Source organism: Pogona vitticeps, chromosome 4, assembly GCF_051106095.1.
Source record: "Pogona vitticeps strain Pit_001003342236 chromosome 4, PviZW2.1, whole genome shotgun sequence".
NCBI lineage: Eukaryota > Metazoa > Chordata > Lepidosauria > Squamata > Agamidae > Pogona > Pogona vitticeps.
Genome location: NC_135786.1, coordinates 65,186,392 through 65,201,126, shown reverse-complemented (window position 1 = coordinate 65,201,126; position 14,735 = coordinate 65,186,392).

Here is a 14,735-nt window from a genome sequence, read left to right as displayed (position 1 = left end):
CAGTAGCCATGTCACTATTACATTTGGAAGTATTTATGAAAGTTGAAATCCCATGCACAGTAAACTGGAAGAAAACCCCACTGAACTGCCATTAACAGTTAAAATTATACTGATGTCATGTGGGGGAGGTATTTTCTTTTGTTTCTTTTTCTTTTCTTTTCTTTTTTTGTCTTGCATATTTGTAAGAGAACACAGTGTCTTTTTTAAAAAAAATCTTACCAAACTATTTTGCTGAAGGTTTACTTTAAACAGAATAGATGGAGGTACAGGTAACATATGCACCTGAATGATCAAAGTATAATCTTAGAAATGGATGGTCAGAATGTAATTCTGAAAGCAGAGTGGTTCAGTAGGAAACCTGATTCTGTGACACTACATAACATGTGTCTAAAACTAAGCACGTGCAGCCAGATCCTAAACATTTTTACTCCTAAGCAACTGTCAAAATGCCACTTTAGGTACATAAATCACAATAACAACGTATTTGCATGCATCCATATTGTATTTTCAGATGTGTGTATATTTTGATAGGCTACTTTTCAAACAGCAGGAAGAAAAATACTGCAACTTAAAACACTTGCTGTGTTGTAAAACAATAATTAACTTTAAAATATTGCACAGTTTAAAAAACTAAAATAACAAGAATGCACACTCTCAAGAAAACATTTCCTGTCTTTGAAGGTAATTGAGAAAATAAAAGGTGCACTGCCTTATCTGCAGCAGGTTCACTCTGATGTAAGTCCTGCTGGTGCAATAGGATTTACTGTCAAGCAGCCGGGTCTGTCTGTCACTGAGGTCTTACGATTGTTTTAGGTTTTTAATAGTCAAGGAAATGAAACTGGAAAGGAGCGAGGTAGGGGTCCCATATGATCAGCTTTCGGAATGCTTCTGAAGTTGCACAATCACATGAATGATTTTATAAAAGGAAGGTGGGGAAAACAAATGTAATTATTCTGACAGAGGGATCGTAAGTACCTGGCCTGATTTTCTCTGAGGTGTCATCTTTATATTACACCCAACCGTACAGTTGTCCATGCCTGCTAAAGACACACGTGTGGGCCTCTCTGCATGTCTCTTTCAGCTCTTCTGAAGTTCTTGTGGAAAGAGACATACAGTATTTGTCCTGGGCAGACCTTTCAGAGCTTAAACACTTTGAAAAGGAAAGGCCTATTCTTCCTCCCAAGAGAAACTTTGTTGAAGGTGATAGTCTGTGAATGCATCTCTCTCTCTCTCTGTCACTCTCTCTCTCTCTCTCTCTCTCTCTGTTTTTTTTTTAAGCATCCAGGTCAAATCTTATAGCACCTCACCTTTCGGAAATCTTATTAATTACAGAGTAGCCACGTGACAATGAGGACAGAGTTCGTGCACCTGGCGAACTGAGTGTTGTAGCCACTCTGGGAGACCTTTGATTTAAAGAGAGTTACATAAATGCCCGACATCCAGACACTTTAAAAATGCAAGCACCCTAGAACTACTGAGGTCTGTTGCCACTCGAAGGTGACCACGGGTTTGATCCCACCAGCTAGATCGGTTGGAAGGACCGGTCACGCCCTCCTCATGGGGCCTCGTCCTTCGTGAAGCCCCCGCTTTCCGTGCGGGAACACGACATCCACCCTTCCTCCAACTCGGATCAGTGCTCCTTCAGGTCTGCCCGCCGGGTTGCCTTTCACGACCAGAGGCGCAGGTAAGAGTTCAAGGGCCTTCCCGCCACACACTGGTTTTCGGTTCCCGCTGTTTCTCTCCCGGGGAGAGAAGACTCCCAGGTCCAGATTCTTGCGGCCAGTCTTTCCCCCTAAGATTTGCCTCGCTCACCCTGCGCTTGGACGTCCACGAGAAGAGCGAAGAGCTAGCGTTTTCTCCGATGCGGTGCTCGTCAAGGACTTGTGTCCTCGGGCCCGTCAAAGACCGGGTGGGGCGGGCGCTGCGGGGGCCGGGGAGCTTTTGGGAATGCCTGGGATCTTTCACATCAGCCTCTTCAATCTTGCGCTGGAAAACGGGGGCTGAGGCTCGAGGAGGAGGGAGGCAGCCCCCCCCAGGCCTCTCTTTTGCCAGGATTTCACCAAGCACCTCCTTAATCAGTGTCCCAGGGCGGTGCTTTTTCATAGTTCACTGTTTTCCTCTCTTCCCTTCCCTGGTTCTCCCTCGCAGAGCACCGGCGCACATATGCGTACGTAGGTGTAAATAGAGAGGATATGTTACCCAGAATCTCGCACGCTATTCTTTGGGGGAAGGGGGGGAAGAGAACAGTGTGCATCTTATTAGTTTGCTGAAGACAGATACGGTTGCTCTGTAAATTCATTTTCCAATGTCTTGCTTCGCTCCACATTTTGTGTTCTTTAAAAAGAAAAAGTCCACGCTAATGAAAATGGGATCTAAATAAGAGTTAGAGACCTCTGGTCAAAATGTTCCCAGAGTGATTGTGTTCCCTTGTGTAAGCAAGTGGTGTAGAGCCAATTGTCATGGGCTGGCTGATGGGGGCAGGGAAGGAGAAAGACATGTTAAAAACCCCAAAGCCAGATGTGCTGCCTGGACCAAGACATCTGGAGGGCACCAGGTTGGGGGAAGCTATATGTCAGGAGGGCTGCATGGGTGGCCCTCCAGATGTTGCTGCAACTTCCATCAGCCCTTGCCAGCATAACCCATGATGAGGGGAGCTGCAGCCCAACAACATCTGCAGGGCTGCAGGGTCTCTTTCATGCTCTAAAGCAGTAGTGGAAAATGTTTTTCAAGCGATAGATAGATAGATAGGTAGGTAGGTAGGTAGGTAGGTAGGTAGGTAGGTAGGTAGGTAGGTAGGTAGGTAGGTAGGTAGGTAGGTAGGTAGGTAGGTAGGTAGGTAGGTAGGTAGGTAGGTAGGTAGGTAGGTAGGTAGGTAGGTAGGTAGGTAGGTAGGTAGATAGATAGATAGATAGATAGATAGATAGATAGATAGATAGATAGATAGATAGATAGATAGATAGATAGATAGATAGATAGATAGATAGATAGATAGATAGATAGATAGATAGATAGATAGATAGGGATGGCCCAGGAAAAAGAGGGAGGGAGGGTGGTTTAAGAATCAAACCAAGGGGTAGTTGTGCAGAACTGTGGGGAAGGGGGAAATGTTGTTAATCCTGGCAACAGTTCTTTTTCAAAAGACCCTGAGAAATTCACACAATGAAGTTGTGAAGTTGACAGTAATATCTGATGGCCTGTCTCCAGCAGCCAGAGCTAGTATATCTCAAAGCTTTGATATATCAGATGTTTTAGACTTCAGCAGGCAGAAGCTCCAACTATGATGGCCAATTACATGGATACGGGCAAATGTAGGCCAAAACATCTGGAATACCCAAAATTGAAAGCCAAGGGTCTAGACATTTAAAAAGGATGCTGGTCCACAGCCCCACAGGTTCAGCTGCAACCTCTGGCTCCCCAGCCACAGACCCAAATCTAAAGCTATCAATCATTCTAAAGAACCACTGCTGAGTACTATTTATCTAGAAAACCATAAAAAGTGTTCCTGTAAGTCAGAATTGACTTGATGGCACATCATCATCATAGAACCCTAGTAAAAGGATATAGCTTTTCATTAGTTTTTTTAACTCAGTTAGTTCACCTCAGTTAGTAAAGGAAGAAAGACTGGGAGAAAAGGATGAAAGATATGCATGAAATGCCTTCCTGTCCTGATCCCACGTTTGAAAGAGAACACCGTTTAAATCTGTGAAGATTCTCAGTCATCCAGGTGTGGTTATCTGGAAGTTGAGTCGTGACAACTGGACTTCTTTCTTGTTAGGCTGAGACGTTTTGAAGAAGCTACTTGGATGAGTAGTGAAACGAAAGAAGTCCAGTTGCCATGACTCAACTTCCAGAACACCGTTTAAAATGCATTTTTTCAGTGTCTATGATCCAGCTCTCTAGAATACTACTTTTTCCGAGTCTGAGCCCAAGTCGTTAGTCTCTACCATGACGTTTCCCTTCTACAGCAGAGCTGTAGTCCAAGACATCTTGAAAGGCAAGGAGCTCAGGTGCGCAGAAATAACTTCTGTCTGTTAAATGCAAGTGTACTTATTTTTTTTTATAGTTTTGGTGCCTTTCGAAGAAACTCCAGTCACCTTGGGCCATCAGATTCCAAGGGCGGCCTTCAATCATACAGACAAGGGTTCCTCTGAGGTCATTTAGTCCAACCCTCTCTTTAATGCCGGATTTAATTGCAGAGTATTTTGGCTGCACACCATTATGGCGAAGTTCCCGGGGAAATAAGTTCCCAAGAGAGAGGAAGTCATTTGTCTCTCCTACCAGTCTTAGCCATCTTATCAAATTGCTGGGGGGGGGGGGGGGGGGAGTGGAATCACAAGCCTTTTAAACCGACTCTTTGGATCAAAGCCAGTTTGGCCCCCTTTGAGACCAGTAATTAATCCCCACCAACATACATTGGCCCCGATCTAGTTAAATTTAACCTTTATGTGAGCCCCTCTTCTATCCGTCCTGAAGTCCAAAGGGTTAGAAAGGAAGGAAGCAAACGCTTAGTTAACTGTTACGTCACTGAGGTAGTAGTGAAGCTGAAGTCAGAGAATCGGATGTTTTCTTAATACATCGATGACTCTCTGGATAGGATGAGCCTCTCCCCGAACCAAGAGCCGCCCTGCAATCAGTTCCACTCAGGCTTCCGAATACCTGTCTATGTGGAAGGGCCGTCATAGTCAGAACTAATCTCAGTTGGATCGTAGCCGAGAATGGAATGAGAGCTTAGGTCTTTGAAATTTTAACTACTTGCATTGCAATACTATATACATTTGTGTGTGAGTAAGCCCCACTGAAAAGGAGAATTTCCTCTGATTCTCCGTGTAGTGTAGTGGATTGGAGTGACGGTCTAGGACTCGGGAGAACAGAGAAGGAATCCCCGTCTAGCCATGGAAGCTAACAGGGGGAGCGAAACTGGTAAAACCATTCCTTAAAGTATCTCGCTTACCTGCTAGGGTCACTATAAACCGGTTCCGATTTGACGGCACGGAACCCATACAGACAGAGAGAGAGAGAGAGACATGGTGTGGTGGATAGAGTGAGGGACTAGGACTGGGTTCAGATGTCCACTTGGCCATGGAAATCGCGGAGAACAGCACAAATAAAACTACGTCTTAAATATCTGGCAGCCCTTGTAACCCTAAACTGTTAGAGTCGCCATAAGTCGGAACCGACTTGGCGGTACCGAACAACAAAGACGTGCCACGCGCACTGCGCAGTCAGGATGGGCTTCTCTCATCAAAACTAGTCCCTGATGTGAGCTAAAAACAGATTTCTGTTACTTTTATGCTAAGCTTACCCCTACCTTACAGCCCTTGCGTTTTTTGTTGTACGTGTATATGACTCCCTCCTCGTTGCAAAACCGATTTCCCAATGGTCTGCTCTTCTATTTATTAGTAGTCAAAATGAGCGTCCAGCACCCCATTCATAATGCCTAAAGACGGAAGTAGCCTACTCTGGTTGTCAGCAGGTTGTTCCCATGGGAAGGATGGTCACGGGAATTCTCCGTGGGTTCAGGAAATACAAGACCCCTTAACCCCACCCCCAATCCTAGCCCTCCTGTTGACTTTCAATGCACTGTAATTTCTGTGGGGTCACAGAACACCCCGCAGGCAAGTGGGGTTTTTTGTTTGTTTGTTTGTTTTAATCGGATGAAGGTTAAACACTCAAGAAGACCGAAGCGCCCGCAGTAGGGAAATTTGGGGGTGCCGCTCCCGGGTTTGCCCAAGAGGCCCGGATGATCATTTAGTGCTACGAAGGGACCCATTGAGGAGAAACTTTGGTAGGGTCCATTAAAGATACGTTGCCACGTCGTTTGGGGGCAGAAACGTTCTCTAGGTACAACATCGACACACACAGACAGAGAGAGAGAGAGAATAGAAGGAAGTGAAACTTGGGCTTCTACCCAGGCGCGTTCTCTGCCTTTTAATCCCCTCGGTGTTTCCAGCCCGCTTCATAGACAACGTGTGAAAGGAGATCTTGAACCGCTTCACAAAACACAGCGGACGCTCAAGCCACCCTAGTATCTTCCGGGCCTTCCTTTTTCGTCCTGCCCACCAGTGAGGGCTCTTTCTGGATTCGAATTATCATTCACTGGATCAGGTTACTCTATATTCATTCTTAAATATGCGTAAAATAGGCCCACGTCTGTTGGTTTTTAGGAGATCTTTTGAGTGCGGGAGGGGGGAAGGGCGACGGAAAACAGAGGGTTGCTCCCTAACCACGAGAGGCCCCTCCGGTTCCGAGATCCCCCTTAGGGAAGAGTAGGTCTAAGAGAGGCGGAGGGGGCATTCCCTCCCTCCCTCCGGTGGTCCTTTTGCGGCGTGCACGATTTTGCTAGGGCAAGTCTGCAAAAGCCATTAAGTATCTGGCACAGGGGCACAAGCAAAGCTACGCAGACACCACTCACTTTTCTAAATAAACATTAGTCTTAAAAAGTTTGCACTATTGACCCCCTGCAGATCTGATTACTTGTAATTCTCTGAACCATATTTAAAGGCGTAGGACGCCTTTCCTCCCACCCTCTTCCAACTTCCCGGCTGAAAAAGAGATGGAAGGGGACTCCAGACATCCGTGCTACGGTTTATTAGCAAGCCCATCTTTAAGCCTGTGGATGGAGCAGAGTAGAAAATAATTCGGGCAGTCTTACCTGAGCGGTCTCCACCATCTGCAGTTCTGTGGGGCTTTAGAGCTCAAGGTTATGCAATGTCAACCCAGAGGCGTGTTTTAATATGAGTGCATCTCAGTAGGACCTACTTCAAAGTTAGCCTATGTATGACTTCGCATCTTGATTTGAATCCAAAGTCCAGCAGCCTTACTTTGATGTAAACCTGGTTAGGCGAGACTGTCTTTAGGCAGAGGGAAGATGAGGCTACCCTCCTGCAGACCAAACGTGACCACTCAGCGGCTATTTCTTGGCCTTATTAGAAAGGCCTATACATTTGGTGGGTTTGTTTTTGCACAACTTTGTACCCGTAGTAAGGAGAAATTATCGTTGGCCCCTGTACTCGAACTGTGCAATTATTATTGTGTGGAATATAAAAGTGTTGAGATAAATGCTCTTGAAATGCTCGTCTTTTCCATTTTTAGAGTGTGCGGAGCTTTTAAACCAGAGATTGAAAAAGTCGCTTTTTAAAGCTACAGCTCCTGGAACGCAACAGAAGCAACGGAGCCATGAGATTTTGTGATAGCAAGAGAACTGGCCATTGGGAAATGAACGTCCACGGAGCACCAATGAGGTGTAGCGGTGCGGATCAACGTGGTCCTAATCAAAAGAAAGTCCTACTGATGGTTGTTGTGGGTTTTTCCGGCTCTTTGGCCGTGTTCTGAAGGTTGTTCTTCCTGACATTTCGCCAGTCTCTGTGGATGATCACCCTATCTCCTGAAAAGGACAAAAGCTGTTCCCACAGCTATAAATACAGTACTCAACTATCCAACAAACAGCAACAGAGCATGGACAGAGTTCCTACTCCAGTCCTCTGAAGATGCCGGCCACAGAGACTGGCGAAACGTCAGAAAGAACAACCTTCAGAATAGGGCCGAAGAGCCGAAAAAACCCACAGCAACCATCAGATCCTGGCCGTGAAAGCCTTCGAGAATACAAAATCCTACTAAGTTCAGTGGGCTTTACAACTAAGTAAGCGTGTAGGAGAATATGCCGAAGTAGCAACAACGATACATACCAGCGGAGCTGCAAGGTGAAAGACAAGAATGGCCCATCCCACCCATGTGTCAGCAGTGCTTCCTCCCAATGTGTGTTCCGGCTTTGTGACACGTCCCTTTTTCTCTCCGGCAAGCCTTCTCCATTTCGACCAAGATGCAAAACAGAGGAGAATGGTTCTTGGAGCCCAAAAAGTCAGAATGTTTGATTTCTTTACTTAAAGTGATGCTTGGATTTCTAAGTATTTTTGTAGAGATGCAACCTCAGAACCCCTTGGTGGTGTCTGTGGGTCAGGAAGGCCATAAGCACAAGCCCCCCCCCCTCAAGCAACAAGATTCTTGTGTCCTTGTTTATTGCCACTAGTGTCCAATATTCCTACACCATTAGTCCGTTCGTTTTAGTAGTATTACTGTTAGTTCTGACTCACAGTTGAGTATGCAGTCCTCCTGATTTTATATTTATTTTGTTCTAATACTTACCTGAAGCCTTTGAGATGTGTTGGGCTATATTTGTATCGTTAAGATTTCCGCTTTGCATAGCGACATCACGAAATATCTGTAAGGGGAAACCCTTCCCTACTATTCTTCCTACTGAAGTCACATAACAGCACGTACAGAGCTCTGTCCGGCTGGGCCACTCCGTGTAGTTGGTACAATTACCTCAGACTCGTCACTGGGAAGTCTGTTCCCTCCCCTGACCTTAAGAGGAATGCTGCAATCCTGTCTCCGGTCACCGCGGAGTAAGACCGATTGGATTCAGGAGCACTTACCTCTGGGTACGACATGCGTCCAGCAAATGATGATCACAGTGAACATGCACCTGCGGGAGGAGAAGATGCATCCCTTTTCACTGCTTTTTAAATAAAGCCTTAGCAGTCAGCGTCGCAAGAGGGTTAAAGGTTTTTTTTTTTTTTTAAATCATATTAAGTTATAGAAAGTACTTGCCCTTCCAGATTTCTCAATTTGTATATGTACATTTGTGTATATGTGCATATGCGTCGATCTGTTGTTGTTTACTCGTTTAGTCGTGTCCGACTCTTGGTGACCCCATGGATCAGAGCATGCCAGGCCCTCCTCTCTTCCACTGCCTCCCGGAGTTGGGTCATATTCATGTTGGGAACTTTGATGACACTGTCCAGCCATCTCGTCCATACGTCGATCTGTATATACACGTATAATCAGGATCAGATGCAGGGGTAAGCGCCATCAAATTCAATGGAATTTACGCTGGGAAGTGCACATAAGGACAACAGCCTCAACGTGGATTCAGTGTCGTTCCTTCTCCTTAACAATGCCATTCTGCCCGAGCAGTTCAACATAGGGAAATTTTGGTACGTTCCCCATACTAAGGCTTCAGGAGCGACTAAAGAAAGCTTCCAAGCTATTTTAGTGAATTATTATAAATTAATAGAAAGGTGTAAGTATAAATTTAGAGTCCAGAAAACATCGGCCCGAAACCTTGGCCACAGCAGGAGTGCTTAAATCTCGCTGGCTTCAACGGGACATCCGCACGATCTTCAGCCTAATTATCCACAAGGAAGTCCTAACCAAACTCTGCAGGTGTTCTTGAGTTTGGGATCGCACCTCAAGCTGCGTTTAAGATGTAAAACAAAAACTTCGGAGGGACAAAAGAGGGAAACCTTGTGCCCCCCCCCTCGCCCCAGTTCTTAACGAGGTTCCCAGAAGGAATCGGGCCGGAGAGAGCCTGCTCTCCTGCGTCCTCCCGTTGTTTGTTTTTTTGGTCGAAGGGATCTCGCGTGGAAAGGGGAGGAGGGAGAGAAAAGGGATGAGGGCCGTGATTTTCCTCCTTGCCTTGCACTTTGAGAGAGTGAGGGAGGAAGAGAGAGAGAGGGAAAGAGAGAGAGGACCGTATGTGCCACCTTCTCCCCGAGTCCGGCTCGCAGCGCCCAGTCGTGAGCGCCCTTCGACTCGGCTGGGCAACACTCCGCCCCCCCCTTCACCCTTCCTTCGCCCCGTCTCTCTTCCCTTTGCCCTCCTCCTCCTCCTCCTCCTGCGCGCAGAACCAACATTAGCCCAGCGCGGCGAAGGCAGCTGCGCCAATGTATCATCAGTCTAATTGGAGAGGTCACATGTTAAACCCTCGCTCTTGTTCCGGCTAATATCGGTGTGTCTCTCTGCTGCCGCTTGACTGATTCCCACCATTGTTGCCGGCTTCACTCCACGAGCCATGATCCAATGGGTTGCCAAGGCAACTATAATGACATTAAAATAGAGCCAACCCACCCGCACTTTCGTCGCGAGGGCGCCCCTTCTCTCCGCCCCAGCTTTTTTTTCCCCTTTCTACCCGAAGCGCTCTAGCGGGGGGGAGTGCGTGACACAGAGAAGGAGACGGGACCGATCGCGACGGTTGGATGCTGTCCTCAAACTACTTAGGACGAGGAAACTGCCCGTCAGCCAGATCCACAAGACCGTTAAGCCGAGCGCAGGATTTGTCGCACACCATACAATCTGATATGCATTCAGTTGATCTAAAGCAGCATTTAAAGCGCCCTCTTAGGGACAGGAGTTGGGCTTCAGTCGATGGGGTTCTAGTTTTCCAGAGAGAGGAACGCCAGTTTAAGGGGCTTGCGGATCGCAGCCGGAGCACCGTAGATAAGCCAGCACCTCATTACGACTACAGTCCCACCTATATTTAGCAGGGACTAAACCCCACAGAATAGAACGGCGTTTACTTTTGAGTGAGCCGGTAGATGATGGGGCTGCCGGTCGTGTACATCCCCTCTCCCGGTTCTTCCATTTAATTGAGTTTGGGATCAAGCCGAAGCGATGATAGGCTAAGAAACCATAAGCGAAGCGCTCAGTGTTCAGGATTCGCAGGCGGGGAAAACGGAAAACTCGGGAGAGAAGTCGCCTGGCATCCAGGGCGGCCGTCCTCTGTTGCTGGTGAAGGAATATTGGATGTATGCCTGCGGGGAAATTAATTGCCTTTTAAAGTTTCTGAGGATATGATTCCCAGAGGAAAGAAAGAAGAGCGGGGTGGTGTCTATTCTGGGAGATCCCTTTTTTGTTTCGTTCTTCTTCATAGGGGCAAATTCAAGTGTGGATCGTAAGTGGATTTGTTCCAAAATGTGTTTCCTTTTTTTTCTCGCTCTCCCCCCTCCCCCAAGCCCGTGTACTGGGCAATGCATAAGGGGAGGGGGGGAGCACAAAGCAGGTGTGCAACTAGAGATGAAAACTGCCTTCTTCTTCTTCTTCTTCTGGAACCCATAAAGCGTGTCCAACTTTGCAAATTGCATCAGGTAGTAAGCAGGTGCCTTGCAGAGCCGCAGCTTAATGATGTACAAACGAATATTTTGCTTTTCTCTCTCTCTTTTCTCCCCTCCCTCCCCCGTTGCATTACCTTGGAGAGATCGGTGGTACGTAAGAGCAGGCCTACCGGTTCCGTAGGCATACTATGGCTTTTGTCTTTATTTTTGGGTGTGTAAATAAATTAGTAAAATGCAGAACAGGCCTGTGCGTTTTTATAAACCAAAAAAAGAAAAAAGAAAAAAGAGATCCAGCCATACCCACACTCATAAACCCACTCCGTATTTCGTAAGAGCCAATCATTTCTCAACTTAAGAGCCCTCCTTTCCTTTGAAGCACGCCATGAAATGAAGCTGGTTTTTTTTTGTTTCTGGTTGGCTAGTTTTGGTTTTGTTCCCGAGATTGGATCTGGTGACGATCTTCTCAGGAAAAAAAACAGGATTCGGGGCCGGTTTGGAGAGCGTACCTTATATAAAGAAACTATAGGCTGCTGCAAATCCTGAAGGGAACATTCAAACCCCTATAGATACACTGAGAGACATACAGTACATCTATGTAGACGAAAGGGAAGCGCCTGTGCCAAATAAAGTAGTGGAGAAGAAGCCTTTACGATGCTCTCGGTGTCTTTAAAATACTGGAAACTGGCTTTCACACTGCATTTTCCCCTGAAGTGCTCTAAAAGGACAATTCTGCCCATGTCTGCTGCCAAGTCAGTTTCCAGAAGTTCAGTAGAACGACTCCCATGTACGTGTGTAGAGGTCGACAGCAGCCTAGAAATGTGTCCCAGCACAGATTGACACGGGCATTTCAATAGGATGTCATTCTTTCCAACGGAAAAGACTGTTGCACTCTTACCTTGAAAACTTCGGGAAATAAAACGAGTCCCCTGAATTCAAATCGACTTTATTCCCAGGCCAGTGAGCACGGGATTGCAGTCTTAAATATTCGAGTCAAAAAAAAAATACTGTATAAGAAAAGGTTAGACCTTGGAAACTTTACTTTTTGGATAACAACCTCCAGAGTTCCATATCGTCACACTGATTGGGGATCACGGGAGTTGTAGTCCAGAAAGAAATTTCACCAAGCTCTGGGAGAAAGCCATAATCTGGCATCCAGTTTCTTAGTTTTGCGAAATCCTCCCAGTCTGTCTTCGTGCTGATTAAACGCCTCGAATCGGTTTACAAGGAACTGGAGTTTTGAGGGAGGGATGTAAGCCTGCATATATTATTCTGAAATACATTGCCTTGGATATCATTTCTGAGTATTCAGTACATGGGTTTGGACCGTCAGCTTTGCTGGCCAAAATACCTCGGCGCTCTTCCCCCCCTAAGTAGGTTTACTGTAACTGAGTCCAACGTAAATCGGTGTCCCTTCCTTCCCCCTCCGCCTCCCCGGAGCAAAATATTGCAGGTCAAAGAAGGGCAGCTGAGGAGCTCCCCTAACCTGCTCTGACATCGCCCCCCCTAACCCTAATTAAAGACTAGAAGGACTGCGGTAAAAAGAAAAATGTCTTTAAAATTCACCAAAGCCTCCCTAACCTTGCGAGCAGCCTCAAATTCATCCAGATAATGAATACTGTACGGGGAAATCGTCCTTTAAGCAGGGGCATTCTTTCTCCTATCCCATTCTCGTAAGTGAGAATCGGAGAGAGCCTAAGCCAGCACTACCTAGTTGGGGCCGGAGGTTAATGCGGTTTAGAAATCCAGTCCACGTATTAACCTTTGAAGAAATATAGAACTAAACTACTTCGCGGAGAAGCGCAGCCGTCTCCTACCTTATGCTTCGGTTGCATCCTCACCTCTCTTGGAAATGCAACGCTACGCTTTTGTACCTAAGGATTAGGGAACTTTGTACGCAACCAAGATAACGAGTCGGGGGAGTTGCTCATTTCTCCGTATGAGAAAATCCCTTCTTTAAGTTAAACTCGGGGGGGGGGAGCCCACCTCTATTTTAGTAACTTCTTCTGAATGTACCCTAGCCATCAACCCCCCCCCCCCGATTCTGACAGTTCTGTTGGGCTTCTCTTCCTCCTGTGATGGGAAAATTTTTAAGAACTGTAGTTTGCGACCTTTTCCTTAACTCTGATCGGAAGCACATCACACTGCAATCATCGGAGTTACAGTTTGATTGTGTTGAGGCTGGATGTTTTTAGCTAACGTTTTTCATTTCATGTTTATTTAAATCTTTTTAAATCTTGGTATAATAAAAATGATCACGGGCTATCAAATTCTGCTTAAATCGCTTTAAAATGTTCTGTTTTCTAAGGAAAAAAACATCAACCACCCCAGAGCGAACGTTGTGCTTAATCAGGATCGACCAGGTCTCCAATCCAGATATAGCTCTTCTCCTTCCTGTCACCCACTAGACTATTCTATTTTCCCCGCTTAAAATGGAACATAACATTCCTAGTGAGTGAAATTGATCTCCCCTTGAAATAAATGAAAAGTTAGAATTGTACTGCCTTGTTCCCATTTGGTTTCTAGCCATTTGTCATCAGGACAGGCTAGAGAAGGGGACTTGGCCTGAAGGAAAAGTTATTACCCGTATTTGAAGAAGAAAGCAACAACAAACTCCACGCCATAATTCTTCCTTACTGTAGAAGCTTATTATATTTGCAGTGAGTTGTTGTCTTAGAATGCCTGCAATAAAAATGCAATTATTTTTAAAAGGTGCATAACTTTTGCAAAATGATCCGACTGACTCCAAAAAGGTGATTTCTGATCTGTTAAATGAAGAGTGTCTTTTCTCCCCACTAAAACTTGCACTGTGAGAAATGTGGTAGTCTTCAAGGTGCTACAGGACTCTTTCTGGCTTTTCCTTGGAAGGCTGTTGTGAGGATTAGCACCGCAAATATTAAGAGCATACCTCAGGGATCATACTGATGGGAAAAGTTATGGGAAGAAAAGAGTACTTTACTTAGGCATTTGGAGAAACCCTACAAATACTCAAAACTTCGTTAGGTGTGAACATTTGACATGTCTTCCTTTTATTCAGGTGAGACGGAGAAAGACAGCTGGATACAAACTCAAAATAGTGAGGAACGCTAACCATTCATTCGTGGCTTGCCGCATCCTACTATAATGTTTATGCTACCTTTAGAAAGCCTGGTTCAGCAAGCTTCTCAGTAAAACATGATTTGAGAAAGGTGATCAATTTGTTCAACTAGTTCTTGAAGTCTTAAAGTTAATATTTCGTCTTATTTTTAAAAACACCTATTCTTGTTAGAACTAGATGTGGTATCTTTTTTAAGGCTCATTTGAGAAGAACTCAGTGGTTTTTTTTGTGTGTTTTTTTAAGTAATAAAATTGGGGGCAGTGGTGAGCAGATGGTTGACAGATCACTATTCTTAAGAGAGGGATCTCTCAAAGGGTACCTTTTGTAATAGGAAGCTCCAGTTTTCTGAAAATGTCAGCTATCCAAGGCCTTAGGGAGGAAAATATTTTTATTTCAATGCACTATCCAAAGCAAGGCTTATGGTAACCCTAAATGGACTCTGCCTGATCACCTTTTTAAACTTGGACATTTATCAATGTTAGCTGTCCTGCCTGCATTGATGAGGTAATAATTGCCAGTAATCTTGTGATTCCTGTCAGGTGGAAGAAATATGATCACACACACACAGAGAGAGAGAGATTTTGTTTGTGAATTATGCTTAGTTTTTTGTCAGCAAGAAGGGTCAGAACTCCAAGTTCTTTCAAAATGAATTCTTGTTTTCCAATCTGAATGTCCTTTTGCTGCACACCAGCTGTCTTATTATGTTTCCCTGGGCAGGGGTTGTGAAAAGACAGCCTGCAAACATAGCTTTA